The sequence below is a fragment of the Chiloscyllium plagiosum genome, chromosome 2 (genome assembly GCF_004010195.1).
Source record: "Chiloscyllium plagiosum isolate BGI_BamShark_2017 chromosome 2, ASM401019v2, whole genome shotgun sequence".
Lineage (NCBI taxonomy): Eukaryota > Metazoa > Chordata > Chondrichthyes > Orectolobiformes > Hemiscylliidae > Chiloscyllium > Chiloscyllium plagiosum.
Genome location: NC_057711.1, coordinates 39,702,983 through 39,717,255, shown reverse-complemented (window position 1 = coordinate 39,717,255; position 14,273 = coordinate 39,702,983). Strand labels below are relative to the sequence as shown.

The 14,273-nt window shown below is 40.2% G+C and overlaps 1 protein-coding gene and 1 long non-coding RNA gene across 2 annotated transcripts in view; both read left to right on the top strand.

Moving 5' to 3' along the window:
- LOC122559054 (xanthine dehydrogenase-like) overlaps window positions 1-14,273 on the top strand; it is a 360,223-nt gene that overhangs the window by 218,429 nt on the left and 127,521 nt on the right. The gene's annotated exons all lie outside the window — the stretch shown is intronic.
- Window positions 1-14,273, top strand: part of LOC122559080 — a 34,411-nt gene that overhangs the window by 912 nt on the left and 19,226 nt on the right. The window contains exons 2-3 of the long non-coding RNA XR_006314336.1: window positions 716-776; window positions 4,863-4,964. This is a non-coding gene — a long non-coding RNA (uncharacterized LOC122559080). The remainder of the gene's footprint in view (window positions 1-715; window positions 777-4,862; window positions 4,965-14,273) is intronic.

Below are 14,273 nucleotides of genomic sequence, written 5' to 3'. Positions count from 1 at the left end.
CAAACATTGGTAAGTTGGGCATTCGTAAATCAGGGACCACCTGTAGAGCTAGATGCACAGTAACCTGGAGGTAAACAGAAATAAGTACTAAATGTAATTAGAAAGAGGATGTTTGGGGCATTTAGGCACAAAGCAGTAATAGGGTTCTAATATTAAAATTATGGTTCAGAAATGTGGCTCACCATTATGACATACTTCCTTATGGGAAAGTGATTTTAATTTAGGACATATTATTTAACCTTGTGTTCTAAATGTGATTCACAAATAAGCAAGTGTATTGAGTTACAGAAACAGAGTTAGACGATTTAGTTCAGCTAAATCTGTTCAAAAACCAAAACTCACTAGTCGAATTGCTGTATTTGTGTAATTGCTGCTACACTTGGGAATTGTACATGTGGAGAGTGTTGTACTAATTGCATCAAATTCCTACTAAACAAATACATGTATAAGTTACAGAGAAAACACGAGGAACTTAATGCAAATACCATTACTTACATGTAAATAACCAATATTTTATAATGAGGAAAATTGCACCCCCTAACTTGCCAAACTGCTGTGACACTAATCTCAAGGAAAAGCTTGTCATCAACTTATCTGCAAGTTTCAAGACGTTGCTGCATTTGCAAGAAGATTAACTAAAATACGGCATAAAATTATGACTGGTACTTATTGATTAAAGGAACCTTTTAATAATACAGCTTTTCTCCCCCTGCAGTCAGGCAGTCTCACCAACTGAGAGGAGGAAATATTTAAACCTTAACCTATCTTTCTAGCAGGTAATTAATTCATTTTTATACATTTTTAAAATTACTTACTTAACATTTAATTAATGTTTGAGTTTCCTCTCTGGTTGGATTTCTCTCCCTTTCTTTTGTTTTCGTACGTAATGTTATGCTTGTTCACCCTATTTTTTCCAGATCTTGGTATTTTAAATTACCTGGGCTTTGGAGATTGACCTGAACAATAGATTTTTCTCAAAGGTCCCACATTTTGTTAGTAGTATGCTCTTCCAGCAATTTGTGGTCAAAGAAAATTTTTAACTGAAAGTTGTGAAAAGTATTTGAAGTGGTCAAGGCCTAGAAAGTATAAGCCATTGTCTACAGCTCCTGCTTCCAACTCCAGTCCCTAGCCATCGCTTCCTTGCTGCTTTCGGTTTACCTTCGCAGGACTAACGAGACTGTATTTCCAACATTACATCAGCAATGACATTTCAAAAGTACTTCATTTACTGTAAAGTGCTTTGGGAATTCTTTGAAGATGTGATAGAATTGGGTCTTTATTTTTCACAGAGGAGAAAGTGAGGTCTGCAGATGCTGGAGATCAGAGCTGAAAATGTGTTGCTGGAAAAGCGCAGCAGGTCAGGCAGCAACCACGGAACAGGAGAATCGACATTTCGGGCATGAGCCCTTCTTCAGGAAGGCTTATGCCCGAAACGTCGATTCTCCTGTTCCCTGGATGCTGCCTGACCTGCTGCGCTTTTCCAGCAACACATTTTCAGCTCTTTATTTTTCACAGTGTCACCTACCTGTATCATAGAATCCCGACAGTGTGGAAACAGGCCCTTCAGCCCAACAAGTCAACACTGACCCTCCAAAGAGTAACTAACCCAGACCTATTCCCCTACCCCTGTTACTTTACATTTACCCCGGCTAATGCACCTAACCTATACATCCCTGAACACTACAGGCAATTTAGCATGGCCAATTCACCTAACCTGCAAATCTTTGGATTGTGGGAGGAAACTGGAGCACCCAGAGGAAACCCATGCAGGCACGTGGAGAATGTGCAAACTCCATATAGACAGTCTCCCGAGGCTGGAATCAAATGTGGGTCCTGGCACTGTGAAGCAGCGGTGCTAACCACTAAGCCACTGTGCTGCCCCAAAAAACACAGCACTTGTGCAGGATTTGAACCAGGACATCTTGCATGTATACAAAGTGCAATCCCCACAGCTAGCCATTACCGTAAACTGGTGCCCAGCCCCGAACCAAATGTATGAAGTTGAGCTGAGCTTCTTACCTATATTCTATCTGTCACCAAAACCTCCACAAATGTCTTATCACCTGTCTGCAGCCCAATGCTCAAACACTCATTCATGCTTTTTGTTACCTCCACAACTGACCATCTGTGCTGTCCTGGGTGGCCTCCCACCATCATCCTCCATAAATGTGAATTCTTAAAAGATTATGACTGTATTCTAACTCTTATCAGACCCGATTATTCCATCATCCCTACATTGATTATCAGCCAACAAATACCACAAGATTAAAATTCTAATCATGTACCATACCCTAATGAATCATATTTTTGTAATGTCCAGAATCTAGGCGGGACGGTAGCTCAGTGGTTAGCACTGCTGCCTCACAGTGCCAGGAACCTGGTTTGATTCCACCTTTGGGTGACTGTCTGTGTGGAGGTTGCACATTCTCCCCGTGTCTGTGTTGGTTTCCTCCGGGTGCTCCGGTTTCCTCCCACAATCCAAAGATGTGCAGGTTAGGTGAATTGGCCATGCTAAATTGCCCACAGCATTCAGAGATATATAGGTGAAGTGCATTATTCAGAGGAAATGTAGGCTGGTGGATTACTCTTCGGAGGGTCAGTGTGGACTTGTTGGGCCGAAGAGCCTGTTTCCACACTGTAGGGATTCTAATTCTAATTCTAAATCTTCAGAAAACTCCTCAAACTCTCATCCTATCTAAATCTTTCAGTTTCTTCATTCAATTATTGTGTGGTTTTGCCTTCATCCCTCAACCTTTCAGCTGATCAATCTTGATCTCTTCATTCATATATCCCTAAACGCTTGCCTGCCCTTTTGTCAATTTATGCCTGATGACAGGTCTGTGAAGTATAATGGATATTTTACTTTCCTGAAGGTGCTGTTTAAATGCAAGGTGCTGTTGGCATTGATCTGGTTTCTCCATCACCAAGATTTTTTTGAAAATTGTTTTTGACAAAGATACATGTTAACCTACAGCTATCGTTTACAGAAATTTATTTTACTACTCGTATCAAGAGATTATTGTAGAATATACCTCATGAGAAATCATGAAGTAGAATATTTATTCACTTGTTGGATCTGTTTCAAATACAGGCTGTTCTACTATAACCCACATTTCATCAGTGTGAATCGGCTATAATGGGATTGGCCAATGGTAGACATTGTTTGAATAACACAAACTTGCTACTAAATGGGTATAGTGATTTTCTATCAGCGATCTTCTACAGCGTGATTTTCTGTACCGGCTTTCCATTGTGTGATTTTCTGTAGCGGTTTTCCATAGCATGATTTTCGGTAGCACAAGGTTGCAGAGGAACACAACTGTGGCGTTATAGCAGAACGACCTGTATATCAAAATGCAATAAATTTGAGACGCCGTAGGGGTTTCATTAAATTCTTAGCAGTAATGTATTTTGGAGTAAATTTCATACCAGAATCAGATTCAGTGAACTTTTACTTAGTGTTCATGGCAAGGTAAATTATTTACTCACATGGCAATTGAAGTCATCCAAATTTATTGTTGGATATTGAGCTATGTGACCTTGACCTTATACATGTATCAGTAAACGACCTCGTGGACACAAACATTGGCACAATTCAACATAGATTACCAAACTTCCTCAAAAGTTGAAATTTTCACAAATCTGGCTGAAGAAATTCCTTCTCATCTCATATTTCAAGAGTCATTCATTCACTCACTTTGAGGCTTTACCTTTGTTCTTAGTCTGTCCTACTAATGGAAACATCTTCTCCACATCCACTCAATCCGGGTCTCATTATAATGTAAGCTTCAACGAGGTGCTCCCTCATCGTCTTAAAATCCATCAAGTTCAGACACAGAGTCCTCAACTTCTCCTTATATGATAAGCCCTTCAACTCAGGAATCATTTTTGTAAACCTTATCTGGACCCCTTCCAATGCCAGCACATCCTTCCTGAGGTACAGGGCCCAATACTGCTCGCAATATTTCATGGGTGGTCTGACCAGAGCCTTATACATCCTCAGCAGTACATCTCTACAATGTTTTCTAGTCCTCTTGAAATGAATGCTAACACTACATTTGACTTCCTAACTGCCAACTGAACCTGCATGTTAACCTTAAGAGAATCCTGAAATAGGTCTCCCAAGTCCCTTTGTGCTTCAGATTTTGGAAACCTTTCCCTATTTAGAAAATAGTTAATGCCTCTATTCTTCCTACCAGGGTGCATAACCTCATATATTTCCACATTGTATTCCATCTGCCACTTCCTTGCCCACTCTCATTGCCTGTCCAAGTCTTTCTGCAACTTCCCCATCTCCTCAACAGTGCTTGTCCCTCCACCTATTGTTGTGTCATCTGCAAACTCAGCAACAATGCCCTCAGTTCCTTCGACCAGATTGTTAATGTATAAGTCAGGAGAGAGGAATGAAAAGGTCAGGTGTTAAAATTTTCAGTCAAAGTTTTCTGCTAGTATCACCTACCATTAACATCTGTTCTTTACTAATATTCCTCCTTTACTACTAATGCCACTCACTTTGCCTTTTAATTTGAGTACCCTCACCATCTACTAAATATGACCCTCCTTCCCCTTCAGAATAATGTAAAGTCATAATTTCCCAACCTGCTTCAGTCTGAAGAAGAGTCATCTTGGAAGCAACATGTCAACACTTTTTCTATCCACAGATGCTGGAAAACTTGCTGAGTTTCTCCAACAGTTCTGGTTTTCAGATCACCAATATTCACAGTACTTTGCTTTCATTTTAATGGTATGAAGAAAAATATGGTATAGCCTTAAAAGGTCAAATGATGCACAAACTAAGCTTTTATCTTAGTTTTTGATAAGTGCTTTTTTTTATTCTGATTGTTGTTTGTTCACGGGTTTAGAGATGGAGGTTGCCTTATTTCATGGACACAAGACTAATGAAGGAGAAGAAAGCACTGCTCGACCTCAACATCAGATTCGAGTGAATGGAGTTCTACGTGACGGTAAAAACAGCATTTTGTGAATAGTTATAGAATATCAAATCACAAGTTAAGGTAGTTTTAATCACAAAATTTGTTTGATAGTTTGAGTAAGACTGTGTACTGCTTTTGTGATTTCTCATTTTGTATGCAAATGTAAGCAAAATAGGAAATAGCTCAAACATCTCTGCATAAAATACTACTGTAAAGATTGATTAGATTCCCTCCAGTGTGGAAACAGGCCCTTCGGCCCACCAAATCCAGGCTGACCCTCCAAAGAGTAAACCACCCAGACCCATTTACTAATGCACCTAACACTACGGGCAATTTTGAATGGCCAATCCACCTGACTTGCACATCTTTGGATTGTGGGAGGAAACCGGAGCACCTGAAGGAAACTCACGCAGACACGGGGAGAATGTGCAAACTCCACACAGGCAGTCGCCCAAGGTCGGAGTCAAACCTGGGTCCCTGGCACTGTGCCGCCCCCATATTCAACTTCTCCCAACACACCACAACCCCAGAAATAAAGAGATCTGAATGTTTAAAGTAAAATTTTAAAGTGTTGATGGTCAAAGGAATTTGTGAATGCCCCTTCAAAGTGTGCAGAGAGTTAACATGAACTGCAACAGTTCAAGAAGGCACTTATCAAGAGCGACCAGGAACAGGCAATAAATGCTGGCCCAGCCAGTGATGCCAAATCTCTAGTGCTCAAAAAAAAAAGCATAGGAATGAATATGGAAGGCACATGGCATGTTGCCTTTTTTGTAAGAGGTTTGGAGTATAGGAATACAGAGGTCTTATTGCAATTATACATAGCTTTGGTGAGAACACATCAGGAGTTTTGTATGCACTTTATTTTCCACATTAAGGAAATTATATGTATTAAGGAGGCAGTACACTATAGGTTCACTATATTAGTCCCTGGGTTGAGGGTGTTATTCTATGGTGTGAGGCTGAGTAAATTGGGTTTATATTTTCCAGAGTTTAGAAAAATGAGAGACAATCTCACTGAAATGTGCAAACTCCTGAAAGGATTTGACAGGGTAGATGCTGAAAAATTGTTTCCACTTATCAGGGAAGCTAAAACATCAGAGTTTATCATTTAGGTCAAATGAGAAGAAATTTCTTCACTGAAAAGGATGTGACTCTTTGGAATTTTCTGCCTCAGAGGGTTGTGGATGTTCCATTGTTGAATATATTTAAGGTTGTGAAAGACAGATGTTTGGTCTCAGAGAATTGAGGGATATGGGGAACAGGCAGTAAGCTGAGGTTGAAACCTAAGATCAGCCATGATTGTATTAAATAGAGAAGCAGACTCGGTGAGCCAAAGGATCTATTTCTGCTCTTATTTCTTGTGATCGTATGAAATTGGGTTAGAGGCCATAATTCTTGTAAAGGTGAAGTAAAATGTTGAAATTGTTACTGTTACCTTTTCTGTAAATTACGAATAGTAAAATAAAAAGTAGTAATGAAATAAATCATTATGTTTGTGCTATTAAAATTCAGTTGTATCCATGGTCCACTAAAGGATAATGAAGGAAAGCTGTGTGTCGAAACTAATGTGGCAGGGGGCTGGGAACCAGAAGAGAAAACACAGTAGACAATGAGGTGGAAACTGGAGAATGTAAGAATCATGAAGATAGCATTAATAAAGGGAAGAGTAAGCAGAGAGCAGATAAGCGCAAAAGAACTGGTGGCCTGAAATGCATCTACTTTAATGCAAGGAGTATAGTGTGTAAAGCAGATGAACTTTAGGGCTTGGATTGGTGCCTGGGAGTATGACGTTTTTGCAATCACAGAGATTGGTTAAAGGAAGGGCATGATTGGCAACTAAATGTTCCATGTTATAGATGCTTCAGACAGGGAGGGAAGTAGAAGTAGGGGGTGGAGTTGCATTGCTGGTCAGGGATGATATCACAGCTGTGCTTCAGGAGGACACTATGGAGGGCTTGGGTGGTGAGGCATTATGGGTGGAACTGAGAAATAAGAAGGGTGCAGTTACATTGTTGGGGCTGTATTGCAGGCCTCCCAACAGTAAGCATGAGGTAGAAAAACAAATAGGTAAACAGATTATGGAAAGATGTAGAGGCAATAGGGTAGTGGTGATGGGAGATTTTAATTTACTTTAGCGTCAGAGGTCTGGATGGGGTAGAATTTGTCAGAAGCATCTAGGTGAGTTTTCTAGAGCAGGATGTCAATAGTCCGACGAGGGAAGGGGCCATATTGGACCTGGTACTGGGGAATGAGCCAGGCCAGGTGGTAGAAGTTAGGGTGGGGGATTTCTTTGAGAAAGTGACCACAATTCTGTAAGTTTTAGATTATTAGTCGACAAAGATGAGAGTGGTCCTAAGAGAAGATTACTAAACTGGGCCAAGGTCAATTATATCAAAATTAGGCAGGAGCTGGAAAATGTGGATTGGACTCAGCCATTTGAAGGGAAGTCCATATTTGATGTGTGGGAGGATTTCAAAGATAGGTTAAAGATAGTGCAGGATAGGCATGTCCTGTTGAAGGCAAAGGATAGGAAAGGCAAGATTCGTGAACCATGGATGACAGGAGAAATTGTACGACTAGCCAAGAGGAAAGGGTACATAAGGTCTAGGCAGCTAAGAACAGAATGGGCCCTGGAGGAATATTGGAAGAGTAGGACCAGTCTTAAATGAGGAATCAAGTGGGCTAAGTGGGGTCATGAAATAGCTTTCGTGAGCAGAATTAAGGAGAATTCCAAAGCATTTTATTCTTATATAAGAAGCAAGGGGGTAACTAGAGAAAGGATTGGCCCACTAAAGGATAATGAAGGAAGGGTGTGTGCTGAACCTGAGAGAATGGGTGAGATTCTGAATGATTACTTTGCATCAGTGCTCACTGAGGAGAGCAACATGATGAATGTTGAGATTAGAGATAGAAGTTTGATTAGTCTGGATCACGTTGGCATAAGTAGGGAAGATGTGTTGGGTGGCTAGAAGCTATTAAGGTGGACAAATCCCCAGGACGGATGAGATCTATCCCAGGTTGCTGAGGGAGGTGTGAGAGGAAATAGCTGGGGCCCTGACAGATATCTTTATGGCATCTTAAACACAGGTGAGGTGCCGAAGGACTGGAAGGTTGCTCATGTTGTCCCCCTGTACAAGAAAGGTAGTAGGGATATTCCGGATAACTACAGACCAGTGAGCCTGATGTCAGTGGTGGGAAAGTTGCTGGAGAAGATATTGACGGATAGGATCTATTTATATTTAGAAAATAATGAGCTTATCAGTGATAGGCAACATGGTTTTGTGCAGGGGAGATCGTGCCTTACCAACTGAATAGAGTTCTTCAAGGAAGTGACCAAGTTGATAGATGAAGTAAGGGCTGTTGATGTCATATACACACTGTTGGTATGATCAGCAAGTTTGCAGATGACACGAAGATTGGTGGAGTAGCAGAAAGCAAAAGATGCTGTCAAAGAGTACAGGAGGATATAGATAGACTGGAGAGTTGGGCGGAAAGGTGGCAGATGGAGTTCAATCCAGACAAATGTGAAGTGATGCATTTAGGCAAATCTAATACTAGAGTGAATTATTCAATGAACGGAAGAGCCTTGGGAAAAGTTGATGGGCAGAGAGATCTGGGAGTGCAGGTCCATTGTACCCTGAAGGTTACTGCACAGGTGGATAGAGTGGTCAAGAAGGCATATGGTATGCTTGCCTTCATTGGACAGGGTATTGAGTACAAGAGCTGGCAAGTCATGTTAAAATTGTACAAGACATTGGTTGGGCTGCATTTAGTATATTGTGTACAGTTCTGGTTGCCGCATTACCAAAAGGATGTGGACGCTTTGGAGAGGGTGCAGAGAAGATTTATGAGCTTCTTACCTGATATGGAAGGTGCTAGCTATAAAGAGAGGTTGAGTAGGTTAGGTTTATTTTCACTAGTAAAAAGGAGATTGAGGGGGGAATCCTAATTGAGCTTTACAAAATCATGAAGGGTATGGACAGAGTAGATAGAGATAAGCTTTTACCTAAGGTGAAGGATTCAATAACGAGAGGTCACGCTTTCAAGGTGAGAGGTGAACAGTTTACGCGAGATACACGTGGCAAGTACTTCACACAGAGGGTGGTGGGTGTCTGGAATGCATTGCCAGCAGAGGTGGTAGAGGCAGGCATGGTAGAGTCATTTAAGATGCGGCTGGACAGATGCATGAGAAGGTGGGGAGCAGAGGGATACAGATGCTTAGGAATTGACCAACAGGTTAAAAAAGTACATTTGGATCAGCTCAGGCTTGGAGGGCCGAAGGGCCTATTCCTGGGCTGTACATTTTCTTTGTTTTTTGTTCTATGTAAATCCTTCACTTCTGCAATAATTCATTAATTGAGTATTGCAAAAACAAGACACATTTTGTTGAATCTTTTCATCTTTCATTCATGAGGACCTTCACAAGAATACTAATAAAAAGAGAACAATGTTTCTGTGATAGGAGAAGCAAGTATTGATTGGTTGACAAATGGATTCTCATTGGTGGATACATGTACCAGTTAGGTGATGACTGACAATTTAATACCTGACAATTGCCAGGTTTTTGTTTTGAAATTTAAAACCAACAAGTTGACTTTGGTAGCTCATGGTTTTACATTGGCAAATCCATTCTCTGATTCATTTCTCAATCTTATTAAGTTTAACTAGGTGCAGTGTTCATAAATGTATTTATCAGCATACTCTAGTGAAATTAAATAGCACATTATTCATTTGTATTATAGATCTAGTAGCCACTTCCTGTCAATGGTGACCACCCGTTTTTGTTGCGATAGCAAAATAGCAGCATGAAATCACTATCTTTACCTACTGTTCAAATTTGTAAAATACCTTACTCTTGCAGAATTATGAGCACTTTTCAGAACTGGAAGTTGTAATCTAAGGCCCATTAATGAGTTTGCCTGATATATGAGAAACCATCAGCTCAGGGTAACCACTATCTTGCAACCATGATTTGGAGATGCTGGTTTGGATTGGGGTGGACAAAGTTAAAAATCACACACCACCAAGTTATGGTCCAACAAGTTTGTTTGGAAGCACTGACTTTCAAAGCGCTCCTTTTTCATCAGGTGGACACCTGTCTTCATCACCTGATGAAGCAGCAGCACTTCTAAAGCTAGTGCTTCCAAATAAACCTGTTGGACTATAACCTGGTCTTGGGAGACTTTTAACTATTTTGCAGGATGGCTTTGATGTGCATCCAACTTGCGCAGTGAGTAATAGCTCAATGGTTATGAGATTGTCGATAATGGCAATCATATAGTGTGTGGAACTGTAGGAATCCCAATGCTTATATTACTCATTGAAGCTAAACTTGTAATGGGCAGTAGTAGACAACATCTGACAGAAGTTTTCCAAAGAAAGGGAACACATTTGATTGCTGTACTTCAAATGCAAGATTGAGTGCAGGATGGAGTCCAGAGAGTTGTTTCATAAAATTCTGTACAGTTATATTTCAATCATCTAATTAATCAAGGGGGAGAAAGGCATGAGGAAATAAGACAATAATTATTGGTAGAGAAGCAGGACTAGGGAAAATGTAGAGACTAAAAACTGATAAATTCCCTGGACCTGACCGATTGCATCTTAGAATATTAAAAGAAATAACTAAGGGATACTGAATGCACTAGTCGTAATATTCCATTAATCTTTAGGCTTGCAAAACTGCTGGAATACTGAAAAAACTATCAATGTACCGGTATGACAGAAGTTAACCACATCTTTGTGTATTCCAGGTCAATAGAAATGCTTTTGAACCTTAGCCTGAGTCTTCCGTACACCAAGGTACACCAAGGTCCTATTGGTAATTCATGTGCTCCCCATAACACTTATGCTACCGACAGCACAATCTGGTGCACTTCCGCCCACTTCACCTCTGCACTAACCTGCTGTGGTCTCCATTTTTGTTTTAGAATTCTATCTTTCAGATAATAAACCTCTGGAATACATTCTGACTCCTTTTCTGAGTATGCATCAATACATATATCTTGTATTGTCTTGTCTTTCTGTTGTAAGTCCATTAGCTTTTCAGGACTAAACACTTTAGCCTGACCTTCTGTCTGTTCAGATTTTTCCTGCACCATTACATCAAACAGGCTGCACGCCAACTGAAACCTCAACTCCATCGTCTTTCTTGTTAGGTTTTGCTTCGTACTGTGACTTAAAATAGGGGAATCTTGCTACTACACAGTCTGGGAAAATTCCAGGGTATTTTTCCTTTAACTCCTCAGTTCCCTAGTCTTCCTTTGGCTTCTCCACAACAAGGGGTGTCACTCCTACCTTAGATCCTGCTAAATCTTTCCCAAGAACAAAATGTGTTCCTGGAAATGACACTCTGTCAATCATTCCCACCTTTTACATTCCCAGTCTTGAGTTGGCACTCCAACCTAATCTTACATAGGGAAATGCTACATTTCTGTCCATCAATCCCTCTTTCACGTAACAGGCCAGAATGAGTGCAAATACGTTCATCTCTGACTTTTAGAGACTGATTAGGTGCTGTATCTCTCAAAATGACAACTTCTTTCCCTTCTGTCCTTGTTCTTTCTAAGTAAACTTTACCCACAGTGGCAAAGTCTTTGTAGAGATCAGGCACTAACTCCATCGCCAGCCCCTGCCTAAGCTGTGCACTCTCTTGCAGCTCCTCGAATTTTCTCAGGTTTTCCTTTACTACTTTCACTAATGCCAGTGGCTTAGCTTCTTTTACCACATGTTTTCCCACAGTGCCTTTCTCTAACAACCAGCACTGGGACTTTCCATGTCCCACTTTACCACAGTGGAAAAGCTGAAGCCTTTCATCTCCTTTCCACCCTCTTGGGCTTCTTTTTTAACCTGTGGTAAACTATCACCAGTGTGCTCTACTCTTTTGTTTCATAGTGTGGGATCTCCCCGCTCCCAATTTCTATCCCTCACAGGATGAAATTCATGCCGGAAGCTAAATTTTGCCTTATGCACCAATGCATATTCATCTGCCATTTTTGCTGCTCTTCACACTTCTTGAACTTTCTGTTCATCCACATGAATTCTTATAAACACTGGGAGTAAGTCTTTAAACTCCTCCAGCAGAATAATTTCTCTTAGAGCCTCATAGGTCTTATCTTTTTTTAAGGCCCACACTCATCTATCAAAATGATCATGTTTAATTATTTCGAACTCCATATGAGTTTAACTTAGTTCTTTCTTTATGTTTCTGAACCACTGTCTATACGCTTCCAAAACCAATTCATACACACTCAAAAAGACTGTTTGACCTCTTCATAATCTCTTGACCCCTCATCTGACAGCGCTGCAAATACCTCACTAGTTCTGCCTGCCAGCTTAGTCTGAACTAGCATTTCCCACAAGTCCTCTGACCACTCCATCTGCCTACTCAATTTTTAAAATGAAATAAAGAAGGCTTTGACATCTTTCTCATCAAAATGTGGCAGAGGTTTGACATATTTGTATATATCACTGCCTTCTCTCTTCATCTCCATCCTGTTAACTTGACTTTCCCAACTAATTCACAACTTCTGAAATTCCAATTCTCTCTCTTTTCCTCTTTCTTCTCTCTTTGTTCGGGTAAGAACCTTACATCCCTTTCTTTTTCCTCTCTCTCTCTTTCTTTGCTCTCCCTTTCTCTTATTCTCTCTTCTCTCTCTCTCATTCTTCTCTCTTGGCTCTTCTTTTCCTTTCTTTATCTTCTAACTTCATTTTCTTCAATTGTAATTTAAGTTTTTCTAACTCTACTGCACTTGTCTGTTTCTCTGACACACCTAAGCGCTTAATTAATTCCCTTACAATTTCAGCTTTACTTTTGTCCTTGTTTCGATCCAGTTTGAATCTATTTGCTAATTCTAACAGTATGGCCTTTTTATGTCTTTTTAAACTTTCTTGGCAAATTTGGGAATCATCTTCAAACCCCAGAACTTCTTTAGCAATCTTAGGAGCCAATTCTCTCACTTTTAATTTAACCAACCACAAGTTACCAAAATTAAACAAATTGTCTTATCGACATTTTATTTAATGAACTGGCAAGTGTTTAAATCTGCTGGGATCTTTTGTACCTCAAATCTGTCAAAATCTGTCAAAATCTCAGACTGGATCTGTCTAAACCTGTCCAAATCACAGACCCGAGCCCCCAAACTGTTACAACATGGCCATGAATCCCTCTGCTAATTAAACCAAACACCAAGAAAAGCTCACCTCGCCTCATAATCTGTTAAAGTATGAGTAACAGAGAACTTCCAAATTCCACTATTTAAAGAAAAATATTAATTTATTGTTTAACTCTAAAAGTAAATATTAAACAATAACTATTTACAACTCTAAGCCTCCTTTCTCTAAACTGCTTCTTCTCTGTCTCCAACACTATAACAACATACTGTTCCAAAAACCACCTGTATTAACATGACATCAACTTAATTTCAAAATGACACAATGGCTGTCATCTACGGTGTCATCCTTCTTTCAGCTGAAGATCTGCCTAGGTTGCTTTCTGTCTTTTACTGCAAAGGTGTTCCATACGTAAAAAGGTACCTTTGGTAGAGAGGGTTTTGAATGGCAGTTTCTCTTGATGGCAGTTTACTCTCTGTCTAACCTGCAAAATGCCTGCTTCTTTATACCCCAAACATTGGATCGTCTCATTGGTTTGGGATTAGCAAAAACAAAACATTCAAACACGATTGGGTTTTAGTATCCTGGGGCATAATTTAAACTGATTGGTTAGATTCGAATTGTGCTCAGCGCAACTCAGCTATCTAGTTTACAGCCAAATGCTGCATATTTTCAATTTTACAATACTCTCTGAGACTGCTAATCGGTCACATGACAGGTGCCTGCAAACCCTCAGTGCAAGAGAGTATTCACTCTCTCTTAAAGGTTCAGAACATACCTTCAACTTCATAACAAAAAGCACTTGATAACTTGTCACACATAAGCTGCTAAATAAGAACCCATTATGTTGGGTGTTGGATATAATCATGGATAAGGGATTGGCTAACTAATAGAAGATAGTGAATTGGGATAAAGGGGGCCCTTTCAGAATGGCAACCTGTAAGTAATGGAGTGCCATAGGAATTAGTGCTGAGGCAACAATTATCTATAATATAAATTAATGACATAGATGAGGAAAGTGAAGGTTCTCTCACCAAGTTTACAGGTGACACAAAATTAGGTGGGAAGGAAATTGTTGAGTTCGATACATAGAGTCTAGATTAGAGTGGTGCTGGAAAAGCACAGCAGATCAGGCAGCATCCAAGGAGCAGGAAAATCGATGTTTTGGGCAAAAGCCTTGCATCACGAATGTAGGCAGGGAGCCTCCGGGGTGGAGAGATAAGT